The sequence below is a fragment of the Humulus lupulus genome, chromosome 1 (genome assembly GCF_963169125.1).
Source record: "Humulus lupulus chromosome 1, drHumLupu1.1, whole genome shotgun sequence".
NCBI classification, from domain to species: Eukaryota; Viridiplantae; Streptophyta; class Magnoliopsida; order Rosales; family Cannabaceae; genus Humulus; species Humulus lupulus.
This window is the reverse complement of record NC_084793.1, coordinates 195,635,904-195,647,469: the sequence shown is the minus strand read 5'-3', so window position 1 is coordinate 195,647,469 and position 11,566 is coordinate 195,635,904.

Below are 11,566 nucleotides of genomic sequence, written 5' to 3'. Positions count from 1 at the left end.
GGACCTATAATATCAAGTTTCAATAAATATTAGATTATTAATAAAAAATCTATGATTAAATAATCATATTTATTAATCTCATGATTACTCCACTATACATAAGAGATTGAACTCTTGATAATTATAGACATATACTTACAGAGTAGTTTATTAAAGAATAAAGTGTCCATTGATATAATCATTACATACAACGTTAATCCTCTATTAATGGTTAATAATGAAAAGGGAGTAAAATTAATGTTTTACCCTTTTAACTATATCTTGTTCCTAGAGTACCATTGACTTTACTAGTGAAGGTTGTGTCACATCAAGTTTGCGACGTGAGCGCTCATAACCTTTTCAGTTCCAAAAGTCAACCCAATAAGGAACCATTATTCAATCTATAAGAAGGTATAGATTCCATATCTGTTAAACTATGTCCCCAGCCATGTATATCATTAAGTCCCCAAAACAATTGTTCTTAGCCTAATCATTCTGAAAAACCTTAACACATGAATCAATGGATTATATGACATATATAGGAGTTCATAGCAACCTTAGGATTAAGATCATCATGTATATGATCATCGTTTGATGTGTTTGATTAATACTATGAAACGGTGTTTAAACAAGTATTAACAAATCACATCTGGTCCAGTTCTATACATCACTATTATAAAGTACCTTCACTAAAGTGTCCTACTACACTAGTGACCCGGATCTAGGTCACTTGTATTCATAATACTAGCGAACTATACTAGCAGTAATTAATCTAAAGATTCCATAACTTTATTTTACTACAAACTGTTTTAAGTTTATTATCTTAATCTCGATCCTCTCATACCAATATGAGATTAAGAATACATACATAAACTTTGGAATTTTTTGATATTTACTTAATATTATCAACATAATATCAGACATAGTCTATATATATAATAATGCAATTCAATTATTTATTTCATTTAAAACATTTGTCAACTACAATTGCTTTAAGGGCACTATTCCCAACATGCTGGTGCCACCTACCAGAGGTTAGTAAAATGCATGTTTAAGAACCAACTAGGCCGGAACATGGAGGCATACGTGGACGACATGTTGGTGAAGTCAAGGACAGCCCTCGACCACATGAAAGATTTGGCAGAGGTATTCTCGGTCCTCCACCAATTTAGGATGAAGCTGAACCCCAGAAGTTCAATTTTGGGGTGGCCTCAGGGAAGTTCCTGGGATTCATTATCAACGCTCGGGGAATAGAGGCTAACCCCGAGAAGATAAAAGCGTTTATAGAAATTCCGTCCCCCAAGAAGCACAAGGGTGTACAGAACGTGACTGGTCGGATAACGGCACTAAGTAATTTCATCTCGAAGGTAACCGATAAGTTCATTCCCTTCTTCAACACCCTCCACGGAGGTCAAAGATCTGATTGGACAGATGAGTGTGAACATGCCTTCCAGCAACTAAAGACTCACATGGCGAATCCCGTGATTTTGTCAAAGCCCGTAGATGGAGAGTCCTTCCTCCTCTACATGGCTGTCTTTGAGAATGTCGTTAGCGCTGCTTTAGTCCGCAAGGAAAGTCATGTTCAACATTCGATTTATTATGTGAGCAAGCAGCTCCTTGGAGCGGAGTCTAGATATCTGCTTATGGAAAAAGCTAACGTTTTGCCTGATAATGGCTTCTCGGAAGCTAAGGCCTTACTTCCAGGCACATCCTGTTAGGGTCCTCACCAACCAGCCTTTGAGGCAAGTCCTTCAGAAGCCGAAGTCCTCTAGGAGATCCTAAAGTGGGCGGTCGAATTGAGTCAGTTCAACATCACTTACCACCCGAGGACTGCCATAAAGGGAAATGCACTAGCATATTTCATTGCCAAGTGCACGGGAACGCATGAGTGACCTAGGGAGGCTCCGATGAACGGGCCAACGTGGAAGCTATTCGTCGACGGATCCTCCAACGAGAATAGGGTCGGAGTAGGAGTCATTTTGGTATCCCCAGAGTGGTACAGGGTTCACAGCACTTTGAGGTTCGGATTTGATGCCTCGAACAACGAAGCTGAGTACGAGGCACTAATTGCTGGGCTTAGGGTAGTCCTAGAACTAAAGGCTGAAGCCTTTGAGGTATTCATCAATTCTCAGCTAGTAGTCAACCAGGTCCTCAGAGAGTATTTGGCTAAGGCCTAGGAAATGCTGCACAACTTCAAAATGTTTACCATCCGACAAGTTCCAATGGAGCATAATTCAAATGTTGATGCTCTGACCAAGCTTGCAACCATGAAGGACGCTGAGTTGATCAATGTGGTCCCGATTTATTAGTTGGCCGCCCCAAGCATCTTAGCCTCAAACTAGGTAGTGTCAGTCCAGCCCCAAGACAGTTGGATGGAGCCAATAGTGAAGTACCTATTCTCTGGAGAATTATCATAGAATAAAAAGCATCTCAGAAGCTGCTTTACTAAGTTCCTTGGTACGTGATCATGGACAGTAAGCCATATAGGAGAGGATATTTTTTTCCCCTTCTACGATGTGTGTCCAAGCAAGAGGCCAGCCTCATCCTCTAGGAAGTGCATGAGGCTTTTGCGGAGACCACGTCGGGGGGCAGAGCCTCACCAAGAAAATTCTAAGACATGGATACTTTTGGCCTACAATGAATGGTGATGTGATGGAATACCTCAAGAAGTGCGACAAGTTCCAACGCTTCGCCAACATTCCCCGAGCTCCTCCAAATGAGCTCACGCAGATGACAAGTCCCTGGCCCTTTGCAGTCTAGGGCATTGGCCTGATCGAGTCCTTGACAATGGGAAAAGAAGGAGTAAAGTACGCTATTGTGGCAGTTGAATACTTCATGAAGTGGGTCGAGGTCGAACCTCTCGCCACCATAACCTCCAAGAAGATGCTGGACTTTGTTATCAAGAACATAGTCTTCCGCTACGGACTCCCAAGGAAGATTGTCTCTGACAACAACCTACAGTTCGACAGTGAATTATTCATCACTTTCTATCAAAGGCATGGTGTTATGAAGAGTTTTTCCTCAGTGGCTCACCTACAGGAAAACAAACAAGTGGAAGCGGTTAACAAGACGCTTAAGGCCACTTTAAAGAAAAGGCTAGAACGGGCGAAAGGCACATGGCCTGAGGAGCTTCCTGAAGCATTGTGAAGCTACTGCACCACTGCTAGGACCTCTACCAGCCATTCTCCATTCTCCATGGTCTACGGGTATGAATCCATGCTCTCAGATGAGGTAACAATCTCCACGCACTGACAGGACACATACGATCCGAACACTTGAGGACTACGCTCCTATGGAGCAACACTTCATCTTCGAACCCTAAGTAAATTTGACCTCCTAAGACCCAAGTTGTTGGGACTCAGGGACGTAAGGGGATACATCAAGTGCCCCCATTTGACAGCGCACTAAAGTTACTTTCGAGGACTGCGAGCCCGTGAAGCAACACTAAGTGCTTAAAAGCATCAAAATACTAGGTGAGTGGACAAGACTCAAGTCTTTAGGACTCGATCCCAAGTCCTTAGATGAACTGACTAGGGTAACTGAGACCTAAGTCTTGAAGACTAAGGCCCACGCGTGGTGCAAAAGATAAGGCCTGAAATTCTCGTGAGATCAGATTATGTTGAGTTAAAATTAAAACCTTACCAAATTTAAGACCAAATTGTACAATTACTAAATGCTAAAAATGTGTCGAGTGATAAAGAAATGAAGGTTGAAAAATAGTGCAGGCAAAGGCCATCTGACAAAATAAAATCATTTACAATTGTGCTCGAGGGCTCGAGCATTAACTTGTTTGTACCCCTAAAAGAGCAATGGCACGCAGGCCTATTTGAAGAAAAAGCAAAGGTAACAGGGAAAAAGTTATGACCTACGTCTTGTCTGAAGGAACCTTCATTGTGAACTCGATCACAGGATCAGTCTCGGGGCTCGACCCTCTACCACAGCTGCTTGAATTTGAGTCGCTTTAGTGGCATTCGTCCGAAAGCGCTCCTTGAAGAGCATCCATATGTTGGGCTCGTCGGTGAAGGCTAAGTCCATTTCCTTTTTGCTTTGCCATGCAACATAAAGGGTGTCTACCACTAGCTGATCAATCTCTTTGTTGAGAGCGGCAACCTAGTCCCTCAGCTCCTGGGCCTGGCGCTTTGAGTCCTTTGCCTCTGCCTCAGCTGCCTGAGTCCTCGAAGTCACATGCAAGGCTTCCTCTCGAGCTTTGGTGGCCTCCTCACAGGCATGTTGGGCAGCCTCCTTCATGGACTTGGAAAGCCTCGTGGCATCTTCCACTAGCTTCGTGGAAATGCCTTCAAGAGCCTGTAAATTGCACTGCTTTGTAGCCATATGAGTCTCTAGTACGGAGGCACGTGCATTCTTGTCCTCCAGAGCCTTCCGGAGCTTGGAGTGCTCCTTGAGCGAGATTGTCGCATAATTTACTTCCTTTAGCTTGAAGGATCTCATGGTTACGACATCCCCAAGCCACTGGCATAAGGCAGCAATCTTCATAAAGAGAGGGGGAGAGAGAGAGAGAGAGAAGACTAAGTTAGCACGGGAGGATGAAAGCACCTGGATATAAATTCAAATTATGGTCCAAGGCTTACCCGTGCCGAGGAGTAGTGACAGGTTGGGAGGATGAATATCTCATTATCCCCTCCAACGCTAGCATAACTATGAGATGGAATCTCGCAAAGGGCCCCACTCAATCCCTATAAAATCTCTGCTACTAGCAGAGCTATTTTGCTTCCAAGTCTCCTGACAAAGAGAGACTCCAGGTCCCCACGATCGAGGGGTGGCACTAGGGTCCCACTTTGAGGCCTATCTTCGTGAAGGTATTCAACCAATATCTTGAAGTCTTCATCCCCTTCTTCCAGACAGGCGTTGAAGTACTCCATGACCCGTATGTTCCTCTCGATCTCTTCACCTTCGTAGTGCTCGAGAAATATCACTAATTGAGGCACCCGAGCAGGAGGGCAGTCGAACACCTCGAGGGACGGGAGCTCTTTTCCCGTGCCTGAGGTCCCTTCAATAAGGGTTGGAGACCCACCATAAAGGTCAATGACCTCCTCCGCAAGAGCATCCGCTGGAGCATCGAGTGGGGCAAGTGAAACCTAGGGTTGGATTTCAGAGGGCTCCTCAACTCTTTGGCATTTGGTCCAGATGGAGCCAGCCAACCCCATGTGATCTGAAAAGGAAAGTAACAAAGGTGTTAGTCCTCGACATGATGATACAATAGAAAGAGAAAGAACAAGTAAAATGCATGATGAATCTAGATCCAGAGCACACAAGTTCCTTGGGAGGCCCACCACAATATGGCTCCTTTGGGTGAAGGATTGAGCGGGCGAATTTGCTGATTAGCCTTCCCATCTCCTGGGTGGTGTTCATTTTGTATTGATAGAACCACCTCATGTGCATGGACATCAGCTCATCTAGTGGCACAAACCCCCGAGGGTGTAGTTTTCTCTTCGGGTGGTGGAGAAACAAATCAATTAAGTCTTGATAGTCTTGTAACTCCTCCGTAGTCCAATGATGCCCCAGGGCCTGTCCACTTTAGAGGAGCGAGGGTGAGACCCACACATGCTCAGGACCTAGCCCTTCCCCTACATGCTTAGCATGGTATAAGACAATGGAAGTTTTACCTTGATCAAAGGATGAGGACTCCACCCCCGCTTGGAGCTCTTCCTCGAGCTCCTGGTCCTCTTGAGCCTCCATCATGGGTTGGATGGTGAGAACATTTTTCGACTTGTTCTTCCCACATTCTTCGGGTAAACTGGGAAAGTGTCAATCTGTCCACGTACTTTGTATGGAGGGAAACTTCATGTCAGGACTTCTTCGAGTTCCAATAGGAGGAGAGGTCCTTGGAGCCAATGTGTTGGTTCTTCTAGAGGAGGCCAAACTGGCGCAGATGAGCCTCCATGAAAAGGAAGCTGAGCTTCATCTCTGAGTCCAAAAGATTCTTCATCTTCTGAAGCCTATTGTCGTAGGCTAAGACGAATGGAGTGCAATAGAAGGGACTTATCAATAGAAGAATGTCTAAGGAGGGAAGGAAAAACATCGAAGGACTAACCAAAGGCAAAGGTTAAAACACTTACCAACCTTGGCGAAGTCCAAGAGAATAGTAAGGTTGGTCTGGATGGGGAAACCACTCGTGAAGAAGAAGTGATCTTTGTAGTTCCTCGCGTGGCTCTTGTTCTTGCGAGGAGCCTTGTACACCAACTCGGGGTAGTTGTGCTTCATGATGGTGTAAGACCTATCAAACCTTTTCTTTCGAGGACAAGATCGAAACCTGTACACGTACAGGATTTTGGCTGGAGAAGGCACATGCCAATTCTGTCTCTTGTATAGGACGTATAGTCCAGCCAACACCCGATACCCGTTCGGGGTCAGATGGAAGGGAGCTATACCAATGAACTTGAGGAAGTCTACATAGTATTTGTGTATTGGCAAGGCTCCCCTGCTTGCCGATGCAAAGCGCTCCAGAAAGCGAGGCCATTCACGCTCTGGTGGGCCCTCGGAAGTCTCCCTGGGTAGGGGCATTAGGATGTCCTCACCATTCCTATTGTGGGAGATGATCTTGTTGAGCGCCCCTCGATCCTTCAATTTACTGGGGATGTTCTTGGCTTTGAAGCCATCAGTTATGTAAGGAGATGTCCCAGCAAGAGCTGGGGAAGATCGGAATTGCGAGTAGTTGAAGGGTTTTAAGGGAGTCCAGAGGGCTCTAGTTTTTATGAAAATTTTAAATGGTAAAGTGAACAAGAAAGATACTATTCTCGCATTTTATACACGAAGAACTTGGGGAGTAAGGAACTCCACCCCGACCATTGATCATCTACAGGGTAGGTGTTGACGGTGAGAACTCGTCAACTAAGTTGAGTTGGAAAAATTATCAAGTCAAGATCACTAATGGAAAAGCTGTAGAAACTTAAACAATCACTCAAGAACAATAATGGAGAATTCAGTCTTTCATTCACACTCAAGCCTTTGCTACAGTAAAATTTCCAACGCCCTTTCAGGTGGTGTTCCAGTTCATTTTATAGTAGGCTCTAATGGCCTTAGGTACATGGTGGTCCAGGAGACCAAGCGGTACATAAGTATTATGTCAGGGGAGTGGCTTTAGAGGTTGTGGTCGTACATCCAGTACAGGAGCAGGTGTCAGGAGGATGTCTCCACTACTTGTCTGTACCCATGTCTGATGAGTGGTGGCAGACATTGTGGCGCAGGTGGTAGTGGTGTCGACTCTGACCCTTGGCCGTAGACGTACGGGCCATAACCCTTATCCCAGCAGTCCCACTGGTACTGGTGTCCGTACTCAGTACTAGGTTGTACAAGTATGTCCCATTCGATTTGTACTGGAGCCTCTAAGCATAGAGGTCTCAAGGTGTAAGGAATGTGACCCTTGGTGCATGGTTCTACTCACGTGGCCACTAGGTGACGTAGCTCTCATTCCTTCGTGAGGCCCCCTTGGAAGGATTATTGATGGCGCGGCTCTCTTGGCTGTTCACGAGGCCGAGTGTGCTGCGGATGTGACCCCCATGAGGCCATGGGCGAGGCCACCATGGGGCTTAGATGGCGAGGCCACTCTGGAGCCATGAGTGAGGCCATCACGGGGCCTAGATGGCGAGGCCACTCCGTGGGCATGAGCGAGGCCACCACGGGGCCTAGATGGCGAGGCCACCACGGGGCCTAGATGGCGAGGCCACTCCGAGGGCATGGGCGAGGCCACCACGGGGCCTAGATGGCGAGGCCACTTCGTGGGCATGGGCGAGGCCACCACAGGGCCTAGATGGCGAGGCCACTCCGTGGGCATGGGCGAGGCCACCACGGGGCCTAGATGGCGAGGCCACTCCGTGGGCATGGGCGAGGCCACCACGGGGCCTAGATGGCGAGGCCACTCCGTGGGCATGGGCGAGGCCACCACGGGGCCTAGATGGCGAGGCCACTCCGTGGGCATGGGCGAGGCCACCACGGGGCCTAGATGGCGAGGCCACTCTGGGGCTATGGGCGCCGAGGTACGGCCGAGCGACGCCATGGAGACGCGCGCGAGGTATCCGAGCGATGCCAGGGGGTGCGCGACGCCATGGAGACGCGCGCGAGGTGGCCGAGCGACGCTAGGGGGTGCGCACACGAGGAGGGCCTCACGCCTGGGGCACAGCCGAGCGACGCCTGGTGCGCGCGCGAGGTGGGCTTTGCACCTGGGGCATGGCCGAGCGTGGCCTTGGTGACGCGGCTGGGACCTCACGCATCACGAGTTGATCCGAAGTTGCCGTCAAAGGACGATGGGCCTTCACGGGATCTTTTATGGGCACGAAATATTGAGCGTCCACACTTGCCCCCCAGTCTAGGAGAGGACCTTTAGGTGCTCTAGTAGACTATTCACCTTGATTCCTATAAATAGGCCCTCATGCATGGCCTAATATTTTCACCTTACTTCTTTGGCTTATTGGTTTGGAGAGCCCTTCCTTTTTCAAGAGGTGAGGGGTTCAATCCCTCACAACCTCCTTTTTGCCATAGTTCTTTTTATTTTACTTTTTCACTTCATTTTCATCATCATTTATTTATTTATTTATTATTTATTTTTATTTTATTTTTTTTGAGCTAATTTCTTGGCATGAATATTTGAAGACTAACACATCTTTCTGGTCCATTCTTGCAGACGCACATTTTCGACCCTTTGGTGCTTTTCGCTCCTCGACCTTCTTTTGACCCCAACTTCGCTCTCTTAATCGCTTGAGGTATATTTTCTTTCCTTCTCCCTTTTATTTTTTATCGGGTCCAAACTAGCAGTACTCGGGATGGGGTACCTTAGCCTGAGCTTGTAGTGAGTTTGACCACATACATGCCCTTTTTTTTTTATACCCTGTAGTGGGCCATTTAGGACGCTTGCATCTAGAGATATTGAGCCTATTCCTTTGTGTTTTATAGCCATCCCCTCATTTATACGTGATCCCCCTTTTCGCTTTCGGGACGAGGTCTCATGGCCAGTGACGGCCCGTCCGACATACCTCCGGGGGCTGAATTTATTGACCTATCCTCAGACTCAGAGTCCCTTGAGGGCAATCCTTACCAAGCCTATGACTCCTTAAGGAAGGCCCGTATCCGCCACCTTGAGTACATTGTTGAACTTAGGCGCAAAATTTGGGTAGTGGAGAGTGAAATTGACTCGGTGTCGAGAGGAGATGGAGGACCTTCACCCCCAGACCTTAGTGACCATATAGCGCGCCTTAGGACGACCCTTTTTGAATTGTGGTGGGAGTTATAGTTTACGGAGGGACAACTTCCGCCAGAACCTCCCACTCCCTCCTTGCCTGATGATGGTCATGGGGCTGCTAGCTCCTCTCCCCGGCCCCTAGTCTCAGTTTTTCCTAGCTTAGTTCTTTCGCCATCGCTCCCTCAATGGAAAACTCTTGCTAGGAAGAAAAAATGGAGGGTCAAGTGTTCTGCCTCTTCCTCACATCTTTCTTTTGATTTTGCAGATATGCCGAAAGCACGCCGACATGTATCTATCCAGGAAGAGGACGATGCCCCTTTACTGGCATCCAGTCTGGTGTCACATGTGTCTGCGAAGGAATTGAAGGAAATCGTGAAGCACTACCGTGTTGCTCCAGAATACGCCCTATATGCTCCTCAGGAGGCATGCCGAGCCGACCGCCCTAAGAAGGGTCTTGTGGCTTTGAGTGAGCACATTTTGAAGGTGGGTGGCACCATTCCTTTGCACCCATTTTTCGTGGCAGTTCTCAACTACTTTGACCTGGCCCCTCTTCAACTGTCACCCAACAGTTGGTTGACCCTAAGTTTCCTTTTTATTTGGTTCAAGGAAAAGGTCGAACGCGCCCCAACGGTGCAAGAGGTGCATTGCCTGTACAACCTCATGGGATCCCCCAAGTCCAAGGGCTTCTACTACCTGCAGAAGGCCAACAACGAGCTCCCCTTGATTGAGGGCTCAGTGTCCAACACAGGGTCTTGCAAACACGACTTTTTCTGGGTAGAGGGCCCTCTCTCTGTTCGTGAAGACTTTCGCGTCGACCCCAATAAGTACCCTGGTCCTTCTTTTCTTCTTATTAGAACTTACTGTTTTGTACTCATGCTTGTACTGACACTGGCGTGGATCACGCAGAGCAATTTGCTGTTCCTTCGGTCATTGGGTTTGAGGCGAAGGCCGTGAATGACCTCATTGATGCTGACTCCGCGATGAAGAAGGCGACATTCTTATTTACTGTGGCAAATCTCAATCGCCACCAGCTGTCCTCGGTCTCTGACCCCAAGCTCCTGTGGTCGGTTACTGGGTCTAAGAAGACAGTGGCTATGCCGGCTGGGCCGCTCCCATATAATAATGAGGCTGAGGAGGAGCCGGAGGAAGCCCCCCTTGAATGTGGGGGATCTTACCAGTGACCCCTGTCCCTCGGGGGATGCCCCCCTTACGCCTCCTACGACCAGGATATGGCCTTCCAGCCTCAGGACCAGTATGTTGCACTTGGGTGTTATGCTCCCGCTGGCCTTGATGGCTGCGATGCCTTCCCTCAGGTTCCTCATGGCATTGGATCACCGGGGGCTGATTTCGTCGACCTCGCGGAGCCCCCCTCTAATCTACCAGGGTCTCAGTTTTTCTCCTTCCCTGCGCCCCCTCCCGCTTCGGCGAGCGGGTCGTCCGTCCCTGTCCAACCAGATGCCCCCAGTACGGAGGGGGAACCTTGGGTGACTCGGATGGCGTCATCTTATGGACAGCGATATATTCAAATTGCCTCGGGCCTCCCTGTATCCGACTGGAGGGGTCTAGGGAACGTGACTCAGTCAGACCTTGGGGACACCCTAAGGCGCGCCGCGGCCTGGGTGAGTTCTTGCACCTTGCGTCGATCATTATTATGTATAGATGTACATGTGTTTTTCTTTTTTTTACTTATTGTTGATGCCACTAACTTTCTTGTGCAGGTCTACACCGTGTCTCTTCGGTATGCTGACACGTCCAGCACCATCTCCGCATCTACTGTTGAGAGGGACTGTCTTACAGCCCGGGTTCTGGAGCTCGAAAATGAGCTTAATGAAACTAAGGCCAAGTGTCAAAGGCCCGGTCCAAATTTTCCGACTTGGTGTTAAAGAGGAAGGAAACAAAGGCCAAGACCAAGGGGATGAAGGACAAGATTAAACGCTTGGATCGTGAACTTCAGAGGGCCAAGGCCATTGCGGACGCGTCGCAGCAGAGGGTTACCCAATTGGAGGCCGCAGTCGAGGCCCTTAGGGCCGAACTTCAGTCGGCGCAGGAGAGGAATGCTTCCTTGGAGGCGGAGAGGGCTTCCATGGAGGCGGCGAGGGCTTCCTTGGAGGCGGAGAGGGCCACCACCGAGCGCAGGTCCATAGATTGTGCCCTTTACAATGTGTGGAGGCAAGATCCTAACTTCGACTTCTCCTCTTTTGGTGAACATGCCGTTGCTCGAGCGACCCTGTGGAGTGCCCACTTTAGGAGGCCTTGAAGTAGTCTTCTTTTTTTTTTTTTTTAACTTTGTAATATCATTATCACTGCAACTTTTCTTTTGATAACTCTTGTACTATCTCGAGAACTCTTTTTTCTAATGTATAAATATATGTGTTGCTATTTATTTCTTGTTCT